Raw genomic sequence first — 13,567 nt, 5'->3', positions numbered from 1 at the left:
GGTCAGTCTTGAAACCCCAGTTCCTGGAGTTATGTGACTGAGAATCTCAGCTTTTATTTAAAAAGGTACGCTCAAAAAACAAGGTAAAGAAAAAAGAAAAGGAGTACTTGTGGCACCTTAGAGACTAACCAATTTATTTGAGCATGAGCTTTCGTGAGCTACAGCTCACTTCATCAGATGCATGCCGTGGAAACTGCAGCAGACTTTATATATACACACAGAGAATATGAAAAAATACCTCCTCCCACCCCATTGTCCAGCTGGTAATAGCTTATCTAAAGTGATCATCAGGTGGGCCATTTCCAGCACAAATCCAGGTTTTCTCACCCTCCACCCCCCCACACAAATTCACTCTCCTATCACCAGCAGGAGAGTGAATTTGTGGGGGGGGTGGAGGGTGAGAAAACCTGGATTTGTGCTGGAAATGGCCCACCTGATGATCACTTTAGATAAGCTATTACCAGCTGGACAATGGGGTGGGAGGAGGTATTTTTTCATATTCTCTGTGTGTATATATAAAGTCTGCTGCAGTTTCCACGGCATGCATCTGATGAAGTGAGCTGTAGCTCACGAAAGCTCATGCTCAAATAAATTGGTTAGTCTCTAAGGTGCCACAAGTACTCCTTTTCTTTTTGCGAATACAGACTAACACGGCTGTTACTCTGAAAGGTAAAGAAAAATAGACTGCTGTTAAAATGTCATGATTCTTAAACCAGTCTCAAGTATTTTGAATGCTTGAGGTTGGCAATACTGTGTCACCTGACTTCAGGTAGCCAGATTTGAAAAATTTTGGTTTATCTTCTGCTGCCAGGACATGTTAGCAACTCTTGTTCTTCCATTCTGCTGACTTGCAAGCCCACTACTTTCAGAGTAACAGCCGTGTTAGTCTGTATTCGCAAAAAGAAAAGGAGTACTTGTGGCACCTTAGAGACTAACCAATTTATTTGAGCATAAGCTTTCGTGAGCTACAGCTCACTTCATCAGATGCATACTGTGGAAAGTGTAGAAGATCTTTTTAATCATCAAACCTCTTCAGAATATACCCTCATTACTCTCCCGCCAAACTTGCAACCTTGTTCTAGTGGTATATCCTCAACGAAAGGAATAAACGAAAACTGGATAAGCACATCATTTGAATGTATCTGCAAAAGTGACAAATTGCACATTTTTAACTTGTCGTGTTTTGGAGTCTACACTTCACTGAGATGAATTGGTAGCAATTCATATTTCTTAGCTATTGAGGACATTAGAGTCTCCTACATTATGAAGCTAGGGACCTGGTTACAATACAGCTTAAAATATGTAGTGAGGATGGGCCTTAACAGTATAGTGAATAGGTTCTGCTGTCTAGCAGCACCCAAAATTCAAGGGCAGGTTGGGGAGGTGGCAGAAGACCAGTTCTCAGATAGGGGGCTGGAAAGAAGATGGGGTGTGTGTGTGTGGTGTTTTGTTTTTTTTTTTAAACCTACAACCATATCCGCTTTAAAAGCGTCTTAACTTGCACATGAAATTCACTGGAAGTACTAGTGTTGTTTATCATTAACTTACCAGTCTGGACGAGTATCTTCTATGTTGAAGCAATGTTGAACATCTAGTCAGTATTATTCCACTGTCGCCACCTCCCTACGCTTCCAACTGTTTCTTGCTGAAGGTGTGAGAATTTGTGTGATGAGTAACTCTGATCTCCCACATGGGCAATGTGTTACACAAGAACAGAATCAACTAGCAGCTGGCTTTTTGTTTCTCATGCTACAGCTAGTACACTATTGAAAATGTCTGTTTAGGCTGTTGACTGTTCTAAAAATGATTTAGACTGGGGGAGAGACTGTAGTATGCTGCATACCTGGCATTATGCTGGTTCTTGAAGTGGAGAATTCTGACTACAGTTTAGCAACTAACAGAATTATTTAATCATCCTTCAAATTCAGTCAGACTGGGTTTTTGGAAAACTTCCTTTTAATCTTGCAAGGAAGAGGTTGGTTGATCCTGCTCTGGGAGTCTTATGGTTCAGAACAGTTACACTGTACTCCCAAGCACTTCCCCCAGAGGAATTTTGTTGCTAAAGCTTTCTGGCACTGCTTCAGCTCCCAGGCTGTTCTGTATATTTAAAAGAAATGCAGTAACATGAAATCAAAGTATTCTCATTAAAACAGATACTGTGCCAGAGGATTGGAGGGTAGCAAATGTTTTACCTATACTTAGGGATAATCTAGGGAATTGCACTCCAGTAAGTCTTACCTCTGTATCTGACAAATTGGTTGAAACTAATAAATAGAATAAAACACTGGGAAGACCATGTGATAAGGGTTTAACCTGCACAGTTTCTGCAAAGGAAAAATCCTGTCTCACTAATCACTTCAAACTTGAACATGTCAGAGTAGTGTATATAAGAGACATGGTTGACATGACTTATTTAGACTTGCAAAAGTCTTCTGACAAAGACTTTCAGGAGAGGCTGCTAAAGAAGGGAAGTAGTCATGGATTGAGAAGCATAGTTTTGTCATGAATCAAACACTGACTAGGAGAGGGGGAAACCGTTTAATAGTCCATTTTCATCATAGCAAAAGGCTAACAGTGGAATGCCTCAAGGTTCCTTACTAAGCCCCATATTTAATGATCTAGAAAGGAAGGCTGAGTAGTCGGGTAGCAAAATTTTCAAATGCCATGACTTAGGTTATTTAAGACTGGAGGACTGTGAGGAACTTGAGTGATCTAAACAAACTAGATGACTGAGCAACATAATGGCAAATGTTCAATGTTGATGCATGCAAGGCAATGCATGTAGGAGAGAGAAACTTAAGCTTGCAAGGTTCTAAATTAATTGTATCAACTCGGGAGGGATCTGGGCATCCTTGTGCAGAGGTCTTCACTGAGCTGTTCACGATACTGATTGGCTTTTATTGTATCCCTATACAAGATGGGGATACATAAGGAATAGGATGGAGCATATGGGAAAAATTAAGCCACTGTATAAATTAATGATGCAGAAACCTCTCAATACTATGAACCACTACTTCTAGCGTATCCCCAAAAGGATATTGCAGAATTGGGGGGCAGGTAGAGAAGGGTGACACAGATAGAAAAAACTGGTTGTTTACCTTTTAAAAAAAAGAGATGATGACAAGGTATGGTATAGAGAAGATGGATCAGGAGCTTCAGTTCTCTTTGTTAACATGAGAACAGGGTGACATTCAATAAAATTACAAGATGCAAAATTAAAACTGATAATTAATTAATTAAATTAATTAATTAGACTGGAACTCTGTTAGTCACTGAGGCCAAGAACTTATCGAGAGTCACAAAAAATTAGATATTCTTGATACAGGATCATAAAATTGTAGAAATATAGAACAGGAAGACACCCCAGTAGGTCATCTAGTCCAGTCCCCTGAATTGAGTCAGGACTAAGCATTACCTAGGCCAGTATTTCTCAATGACCAGTCTGTGGACTGGTGCAGGTCCCTGAGATTTCCCTGACACAGTTTAGGAGGTCAACAAGCCGGTCCCTGGTTTTGAAAAGGTTGAGGAACTCTGATCTAGACCATCCCTGACAGATGTTTGGAGGTTTTTAACAGGTTAGACAATGACGACAGATTCCACAACTACCCAAAGTGTTTTGTTCCCATGCTTAACTGCCCTTACAGTTAAGAAGCTTTTTCCTAATGTTTAACCTAAATCTCCCTTGCTGCAATTTGAGCCAAGGACTTCTTGTCCTGTCCTAAGTGGTTAAGGAGAACAATTTATCATCCTCTTTTTATAACTACCTTTTACATACTTGAAGACTTATGTTCCCTTTCAGTCTTCTCCAGACTAAATAAACCCAATTTTCCTCATAGATCATGTTTTCTAGACCTCTAATCACTTTTGCTCTTCTTAGAGTGATGGCTCATATCGATTCCCAGTAGGTGAGTGCACGCTGTGTGCACGGTCATTGGAAAGATTTCTCTTAGCAGCTCCCATCGGGTCGGCTGTGGAGCCCTCTGGAGTGGTGCCTTCATGGTGCTCAATATATCATCCTGCCGACCCGACCCCCCTCCCCCCAAAGTTCCTTTTTACCATCCATAACAGCTGTTGAAACATCATTTGCTTGCTCAGCAAGAACTCTCATCAGCGTTATTAACTAAACTAAAACTAGTAACTAGAGAGAGGTTTGGGAGCAGGATCTCTCCCCAATACCTAACCTCTCGTCAGGCTCCAGGGCATGCTGCGAGCCCAGTGCTTTAAGCCCTGAGTTGCTTGCAACAAGCCTATGCCCATTAGTGAGCCCCACGACACTTGCTTAAAGTGTCTGGGGGAAGTGTGCCAGACTGAGAAGTGCAAACTTTGCAGGGCTTTTCATCTGAGAACCAAAAAGGAGCAAGACTTCCGCCTCAAACAACTTCTCATTAAATCCACTCTGCATCCCCAGCCTGCTGCAAACCGCCAGGACCCAGCGCTGAGCGCATCAGTATGTGACATGGTGCTGAGGAAGGACTCTAGTACGAGAGATCCTTGGCTGCGGTGCCAGGGAGCACCAGTGCCAGGGGCAATAGCCCGGCACCACTTGACTTCACCAGTGCCCCACAAGCAGCATAGGAAGACCGAAAGGGGGCGCTCACCCGCTCTGAAACCACAAGACCATCAGGGGATACACGGGCGCACTCCAGAATGGATTCATTGCCAAAATTCATTGCTGTTGACTTCAGTGCCCCAGAGGAGACCGTTCGGTCCGACACGCAGCGACTCTCTGCAATGGCAGTGCCAGGTCAATGAGTTAAAGCCACCTTCCATCCCAGACACTTGAAGCCTCCAGAGACCTGATCGAAATGATGGCTTCACGGCCCCCAGTTCTGAGGGACAAGACTCTGGTACCGATACGTCTGGTACCATCTAGAGGCAAGCCAGCTATGATGCGGCTCTCGCGGTCCCTGGCTCGGCAACTAGTCGCTATTGCTGTGGCACCGATCCCCAGCTCCAAAGTCTATAAGAGCATCTCTGGCACTGGTGTGAAGCTCCTCCTCTCCAGCACCAAGAGCAGACCGGCACCAGTCCCCGGCTCCAGGCCTTCATCCTCGATCGCCAGCACAAGATACTCGGCACCAGTCTCTCAGATTTCCCCACCTCATTCACTTGACACCAGTCTCCTGCTCATGGCCCTTCGGCACTGCCTTGGTCATCGTGATCAGGATCCGCTTCCTCGGACTCAGATGGTGACTCATATTATTCCCGGCACAGTCAGCATAGGTCCAAGAGGCAGCGAAGGGAGGCACAGACACAGTGGCCCTTGTGAACCCCCTGGGCTTACCATCAGGCCCAGGGCTTGCTTTCATGGGGTTCATGGTTGGTTATCTCGGAACACTGACCACCTCTCACTGCCAGGGACAGGCCTACATCTTGGGGATCCTAGGCCACCCTGACCCAGCCGCCCCCTGAGGCTCTGGCCACAGCTGAGGCGACTCTGGCACAGGACCAGCTGCAGGGTCTGGCTACAGCCACCTCATCTTCATCCCCTGCCAAGGCTGTGGCAGGGGCTTCAGCTTTGGGCCATTGACCACAGGGCACATCAGGACCTTCTGAGGCGGATTGCCTTGAACATGGGGTTTCAAGCAGAGGAATTGTTTGAGGCCGAGAACCCCATGGTAGACCTTACTCCTGAAGGTCCATCTGCGGTGAATCAATTCAGAGCTATATCAAGACTCTGTGGCAGACCCCCAGCCTCAATTCTGCCGACCGCCAGGGGTGTGGAATGCAAATATTTCGTCCCTTCCAAGGGCTACAAATATTTGTTCTCACACCAAGTCTTGCTCTCTGGTCGTGTCGGCGGTTAACGAGAGAGCGCGTCAGGGACAGCAAGGGCCAGCCCCCAAATCTAAGGAGATAAAAAGGATGGACCTTTTTGGTAGGAAGGTCTCTGCCACTGGGGGCCTTCAGCTGAGGATAGCTAACCAGCAAGCTATCCTCAGCGGATATAACTTCAACGCATGGACCTCCATGTTGAAGTTTAACGAGCTGATCCCTACAAACTCTAGGACCGAATTCTCTGCCATTGTCAGGGAAGGGAAGACGGTGGCACAGACCTTGCGGCAGGTTTCCCTAGACTCTGCAGACTCAACCGTCCGTACCCTCTCCTGAGGCATAGCCATGAGGAGGACAATCCTGGCTTCACGTGTCCACGCTACCCCCCAAAGTGCAGCAAACCCTGCAAGACTTTCCCTTTGAGGGCGCAGGGCTATTCTCCAAGCAGACAGACTCCATGGCTACCATGAAGTCATTGGGGATGCACATGCCGGCACCAAACCCAAGCACTTCAAGCCCCAGCCACAACAACAGCAGCCATATCCTCCTCAGCCGAGGCAGGATTTCTGTAGACGAAGGAGCAAGAACGAGCGGCTCAAGCCTTACAATCCCCCTTTGGGCCAGGGCCAAGGCCAATCCAAACCTTCATCAGGCTCGAAACTGGCCTTTTGAAGGTGCCACTGAGGATGGCACACCTGTCTCTCCGCCGGATCCTTACCCATGTTTTCTGAACTGCCTGTCCCACTTCTACTGTTCTTAGTCCCAAATAACATTGGGCCACAGGGTTCTTCATGGTAGAAGTGGGATATTCTCTCCAATTCTGCTTCCCCGTCCATCTTCAGCGACCCTTCTCACAAGCCGCTCCTTATCCAGGATGTGCAGTAGCTCCTTGCCAAAAGGGCAGTGGAGGAGGTTCCTTAGGAGCTTTTGGGCAAGGGATTCTACTCCCACCATTTCCTACCCCACCAAGGCAAAGGGGGGGAGGGTTTCAGACCCATTTTAGACCTGCGAAGGCTCAACCAGTTCATGATAAAGCTGAAGTTTCACATGGTCTCCCTGAGCTCTATTATCCCATCCTTGGATCCAAGAGGCTGGTATGCCACCCTCGATATGAAAGACTCATACTTTTACATAGCCATTTGACCTGTGTAAGGACGATTCTTGCGGTTTGTAGTCGACCACAAACACTACCAGTTCACGATCCTCACCTTCGGCCTGTCGAAAGTCCTATGAGCGTTCACCAAGTGCATGTTGGTCGTAGCAGACTTCCTTCTGAGGAGGGAGATACAGGTATACCCATACTAGATAACTGGCTGCTCCGGGAGCATACCAGGGAGCAGGTGGAATCTCAGGTCTGCTTAGTCAATCCACTTTCGAGAGACTGGGACGACTCAACATGAACAAGTCAACCTTATTATCAATCCACAGATTAGAATTCATCGATGCTGTGCTGGACTCTGTACAGGCAAGGTCGTTCCTGCCAGAGACCCGGTTCCAAGCCATAACAGACATTATGCAAAACCTCAGGCGGTACCCGACCACTACCACAAGGGGATGCCTGAGTCTCCTTGGTCACATGGCAGCCTGTACTTACGTGGTCCAGCATGCCTGACAGAGGATCAGGCCCCTCCAAGCATGGCTCGTGTCGGTATACCACCCAGAACGCGATAGCCTGGACTCAGTAATGACAGTGCCAGGACACATACTTGAGTCCCAACATTGCATGCCATCTGAGGGTTGACCACCAAAGGTGTTCCCTTCAACAGCCCACAGCGCTTCTTGTCCCTACTAACGGACGCATCAGCTCTGGGTTTGATGGGGCGCATCTGGGAGATTTCCCAACACAGGACCTGTGGTCGCAGGACGAACTCTCCCTCCATATCAATATCAGGGAGCTCAGAGCAGTACGACTAGCATGCCAAACTTTCCAATCCCGGCTGCAAGGCCAGTGCGTGGCAGTGATGATGGACAACACCACTGCTATGTTTTACATCAACAAGCAGGTGGAGCCCATTCCTTCCAGCTATGTCAGGAAGCCCTCCAGCTATGGGAATTCTGCATAGCCCACTCCATTCACCTGGAGGCATCCTATCTCCCAGGAGTGCAGAACAAACTAGCGGATCACCTCAGCAGATCGTTCTGCAACCACAAGTGGTCTATCCGTCCGGATGTCCTTCATTCCATCTTCCAAAGGTTTCCCCAGGTTGATCTCTTTGCCACCCGGAGCAACAGAAAGTGCCCAATGTTCTGCTCCTTCCAGAAACACAGCTTGGGTCCAATCACAGACGTGTTCCTGCTACCCTGTGGAGACTGCCTCATGTATGCCTTCCCACCAGTCCCACTCATTCACAAGGTGCTGCTCAAGATCCTTAGGGACAAAGCGGAGGTAATTGTGCTGCTGCTCTTTGAGATGTGTTGCTCATATCTGTTCCAATACCCACCCTCCTTCCCCTCTGTCGGAGTAGCTGGCAATAAGGAACTGAAGGGGGCTCAGGTCGGCAGGGTCACATATTGAGCGCCATGAAGGTGCCACTCCAGGGGGCTCCCTAGCCAACCCAATGGGAGCTGCTAAGGGAAAACTTTCCAACAACTGTGCATGCAGCACACGCACACCTAATTAGAATGGATATGAGCAGCACATCTCTAAGAACAGTTACAAGAGGGTGTGTAACTGTTTTTTACTTTCCTCTGGCCTTTTATGCAATTTTTCAGCATCTTTCCTGAAATGTGGTGCCCAGAACTGGACACAGTACTCCAGTTGAGTGCTTATCAGTGCTGAGTAGCATGGAAGAATTACTTTTTACGTCTTGCTTACAACAATCCTGCTAATATATCCCAGAATGTCTGTCTGCTTTTTTTCCTCTCTCAACAGTATTACATGGTTGACTCAGATTGTTTGTGTTCCATTATAATCCCCAGATCCTTTTCTGCAGAACTCCTTCCTAGACAGTCATTTCCCATTTTCTATTTGTGCAATTGATTATTCCTTCCTAAAGATAATGCTATAATTTGTTGTTATTGAATTTCATATTTTGGACCTTTTCTCCGGTTTGTCCAGATCATTTTGAATTCTAATCCTGTCCTCCAAAGTGCTTGCAACCTTTCTGTTTAGTATTGTTGGTAAATTTTATAAGTGTACTCTGTCATTATCCAAATCCTTTATGAAGCTATTGAATAGAACCAAACCCAGGTCAGGTCATTGTGGGACTCCACTCCAGTATGCCATTCCAGCTTGATTGTGATCCTGAGTATGCTTTTCCAACCATTTGTGCGCACACCTTTATAGAAGGTTCATCTAGGCTAGTGATACTTGGTGATTCAGGAGTCAAATTAGTGATCAGCATTTCCCAAAAGCACCACAGCAGTGTGAATTCATTGTTTCATAAGGATAATTAAGTTGGTTTGTCATGATTTGTACTTGACAAATCCATGCTCTTATAACCTTATTTTCTTGTGGGTGCTTACAAATTGCTTATTTGCTCACTTAGGTACCAGAGTTAAGATGACTGGTCTATAATTCCCTTGGTTGCCCTTATTCCCATTTTTATAAACAGGTACTATATTTGCCCTCTTCTGGTCATTTGGGATTTTTTCCCATCCTCCATGTGTTCTCAGAGCCCTGGTGTAGGCTAGGGGTGTGGGGTTCAATCTGAGTTATGCAACTTACCGTTACCGTGACTTACCGTGGTGTGCCCACCGCAGTGAGTCAACTGCTGCTGCTCCCCCGTCTACTCTGCCTGCGCCTCTCGTGGTGCTGGAGTACAGGAGTCAACAGGAGAGCGCTCCTAGACTAGACACGATAAATTGATCCCCGATCAATCGCTGCCCGCCGATCCGGAGGGTAGTGAAGACATACCCAAAGATAATCAGTAATAGCTCAGATCTTTTCAGCTAGTTCCTTAAGTATTCTAGGATGTATTTCATCAGGCCCTGCTGACTTGAAGACTTCTAACTTGTCTAAGTAATTCTTAATATTTTTTTCTATTTTAGCCCCTGATCCTATTCCATTTACACTGATTTAACTATGTTGTCCAATCACTGCTAACTTTTTTTGGTGAAAACAGAAACAAAGGCATTTAACGCTTCAGCAGTTGCTGTGTTTTCTGTCTTTCCTTTGTCATAGAGTAATGGGGCCTACCTTGTCCTTGGTCTTCCTCTTGCTTCCCACATTAATAAAGAAAGTTTCCTTTTTTCCCTAGCTAGTTCGATCTAATTTTTTGCCTTGACTTTCTAATTTTGTCTGTACATGCTTGTTGGATTTTTATATTCATCCTTTGTATTTTGACTTAGTTTCCACGTTTTGATATGACTCCTTTGAGTTTCAGGATTTGAATTTCAGTTTATAGGCATTTAAATGTCTAGAGTTTTTATAAATAATGGTTGGTAACATTTTTGGAAGGGATATTAAACTTTAATAGCTAGAGATTGGTTTAAGACTTGAAGCATAGCAACTTATTATGGGAAGCAGATTATCCCACCTCTACTTACTAAAGGGTTCTTGCATCTTTTGAAGCATCTGGAAATGTCTACTGTTAGAGACAGGGATTTTGGACTGTATGGATCTCAGGTGTGTTCTAGTGTGGCAGTTCCTTTGCAAGTGTACTTATTTTAGCTGACACCTGTTAGTACTTACCCAAAAAATAGAAAAACTTTCTCCTCTCCCCTGGGGAAAAAAGAAAGCACATGCTGTCTTCACTTTTATATCATTCCTTGTACCTTACATTACTGTTTTCTCGAAGTTATTGCGAAAATTCTTGTACACTAAAACTCATTAGTTCACCCAGAACAATTGTTCACTTCCTAACTTGCAACATCCACTATTTTTACAAATGTTGCTTTTAAAAAGCAGGGCTAGGACATTGACAATACAACTTCAGTTTTTAACTAATCATTCTAATTGTACTATAGTCCATTTTGTAAAAATAAAAACTGGATGAAACATTGCTATATAACTACTTTGACACACACAGTACAAAATGTGCTAACTAGCAATGTCCAATTCTATGTACTTCCTATATTTTGATGTTTTACATTCAGAAACAAATTCTGGGCATTACTTCATCAAGTAAAGTTAAAATGACAATCCTGCAGCTTTGATTGTATACGTGCTTGGTCAGATCAAAGTAATTCTTAGGTTTCCCATGTCTGGTGTATTTTTTTGTCTGTATATTACTTCTGTTATGCTGATGCTCTGTGGAGCAAGTGTACAATGGAGATTTTATCTGGAGCTCAATTAAAACGTGCTTACTTGTCAAGTATCAGTGGGGTCACTGTCGTAACACCTCAGAGAGAGACAAGGTGAGTGAGGTGTAATCTTTTAGTGGACCAACTTCTGTTGGTGGAAGAGACAAGCTTTTGAGCTCCAAGTTTGAAAGCTTGTCTCTTCCACCAACAGAAGTTGGTCCACTAAAAGATATCTCACTCACACTCTCTAATATCCTGGAAAGAACACTGCTACAATAACAGTGTATGTAACTACATAGACTTGCTAACAATGATGATACCTTGTAGATGACTTTTGTATAGCATGAAATGAGGTTTTGGGGAGCATGGATAGACAGTATCGCAGCAAAGAGGTGAAGGACCATGGTAGTATTGATACAGCTATTCCAAACACAAGCAGAGCAATGGATGTTCGAGTAGTAGTCAATCACCAGATCAGCCTATTAGTGAACTTCAGATATGAGTATTATGTAACTTCCACGCCATCAGGCATCCATTTCCTGAAAGATGACACATTGATGGGTTGTGTTTTTTTTTGTTTTTTTTTTTGTGTTCAGGTCACAGGGCATCTTGACTGTGTATGTGTAGGAAAGGAAGGTTTTTTTGTTGTTTGTGGAACATCTTAGTCTTGCTATAACTGTTGCTGGAAGAAATCTATAGATAATATATGCATTCCTGTTTAGAACTCCCTCAAGCTTTTAGAACACTGAGGAAGGGGAGAATAAAAATATATCAGCTTTCTAAACTTTTATAACTGCTAGTTGGAATGCTTATCTCTTTTTTTTCCAGGCAAGAAGAGAGCTAACTATTCTTAAAGATATTTCCTTTATTCAAACTAACTGGGGGTATGCCCGAAGCATTTTTACTAAATTAAATCTCCAGACTTAGTGGACGGTGGAGGCAAAATACTTCGGATAAAGAATAAAAAAACTACAGTGGGTAGGTGCTACAGATTCCTCAGGACTAGACAGCAAAATTCCTAGATGGTTTTCAAGGACTTTGAAAATGGCAACATGTATTAAGGCTAGTTTAGAAGGCCTTTGGGGTAGGGCTTAAGGAGCTATGTGCACTCAGTGCTATAAAATATTACCCTCATACTTCACACGTAACAGTTAAATATAGGTTTTATCAGAAGTTCCTATGTTAAGGGCAGCTTTCTGAACTAGAAATTTAGAATTCCAGGGATCTCTTCTAGACCCAATGCCACTCAATATTTTTATCAGTAGTCTGGAAGTAAATATAAAATAGCTGCTGATTTTAAAATCTTGTGACATACAGACTGTGGAGTGGTAAATATTGATGACAGGGTAGTCACAATGATTTGGATCACTTGGTATGCTGGGCCTATTTGATCAAAGACCACTTGCTATCGCCAAATGCAAGGTGATAAATCTAGAAGCAAAAAATGAAGAAGGCCATTCTTGCAGAGCTGAAGACTTATTTTTGGAGAGCAGTGACTCTGAAAAGGATTTAAGGATCATTAGTGGAGTTACAACTGAACATGAGCTCCCACTGCAATGATTAGGGCCCTACCAAATTCACAGCCATGAAAAATGCATCATGGACCTTGAAATCTGGTGTTTCCCCTATACTATAAAGATTTCATGGGCGCAACCAGTGTTTCTCAAATTGGGGGTCCTGACCCAAAAAGCAGTTGTAGGGGGGTTTGCAAAGTATGTTTTTGTTTGGGGGGTGGGAGGGGTGTCACAGTACTGCCACCCTTATTTCTGCACTGCCTTCAGAGCTGGGCAACCAGAGAGTGATGGCTGTTGGCCAGGCACCCAACTTTGAAGGCAGCAGCACAGAAATAGGGGTAGCTGTATCACAACCCTCCCCCTACAATAACCTTGCAACACTACACCCTGCAACTCCTTTTTGGGTCAGGACCCCCTACAATTACAATACCATGAAATTTCAGATTTAAATAGCTAAAATGAAATTTACAATTTTTAAAATCCTCTGACCGTGAAATTGACCAGAATAGCTCAGTGGTTTGAGCATTGGCCTGCTAAACCGAGGGTTGTGAGTTCAATCCTTGAGGGGGCCATTTAGGGATCTGGGGCAAAAATTGGGGATTGGTCCTGCTTTGAGCAGGGGGTTGGACTAGATGACCTGCTGAGGTCCCTTCTAATCCTGATATTCTATGACTCTATGACCATGAATTTGGTAGGGCCCCAGCAGTGCAGTAGCAAAAACAGGCTAATGTGGTCCTTGGATGTATAAGTAGGGAAGTAATTAAAAGTAACCTTCCTTATTCCTATTATCTCTGCATATGGTAATGGTGAGAGAGATCCTGAATATTGAATCCAGTTCTGGAGTCAACATTTTTATAAGGATGTTGAAAAACTGGAGAGGGTGCAGAGAATAACCACATATTTTTTGAGGGCTGAAAAAAGTCTTGCAGTGAGAGACTGAAGATGCTCAGTCTGTTTAGTGCTTCAAAAAAAAATTAAAAAAAAAAAAAAATCAGGAGGTGACTATAATTAAGTGTGCAGGTTCCCTCACGGAGCGAGAGATACTAGAGGTCTGCTGTATCTATCAGAAAGGTATAACAAGACCAATATTTAGA

General features: G+C 44.2%; 1 protein-coding gene across 1 annotated transcript in view; it reads left to right on the top strand.

Moving 5' to 3' along the window:
• Positions 1-13,567, top strand: part of RAP1B (RAP1B, member of RAS oncogene family) — a 76,296-nt gene that overhangs the window by 24,191 nt on the left and 38,538 nt on the right. The window lies entirely within an intron of this gene.

This window comes from Lepidochelys kempii, chromosome 1 (genome assembly GCF_965140285.1).
Source record: "Lepidochelys kempii isolate rLepKem1 chromosome 1, rLepKem1.hap1, whole genome shotgun sequence".
NCBI classification, from domain to species: domain Eukaryota; kingdom Metazoa; phylum Chordata; order Testudines; family Cheloniidae; genus Lepidochelys; species Lepidochelys kempii.
The sequence above is the reverse complement of the archived record's forward strand: the minus strand, read 5'-3'. Positions and strand labels throughout refer to the sequence as shown.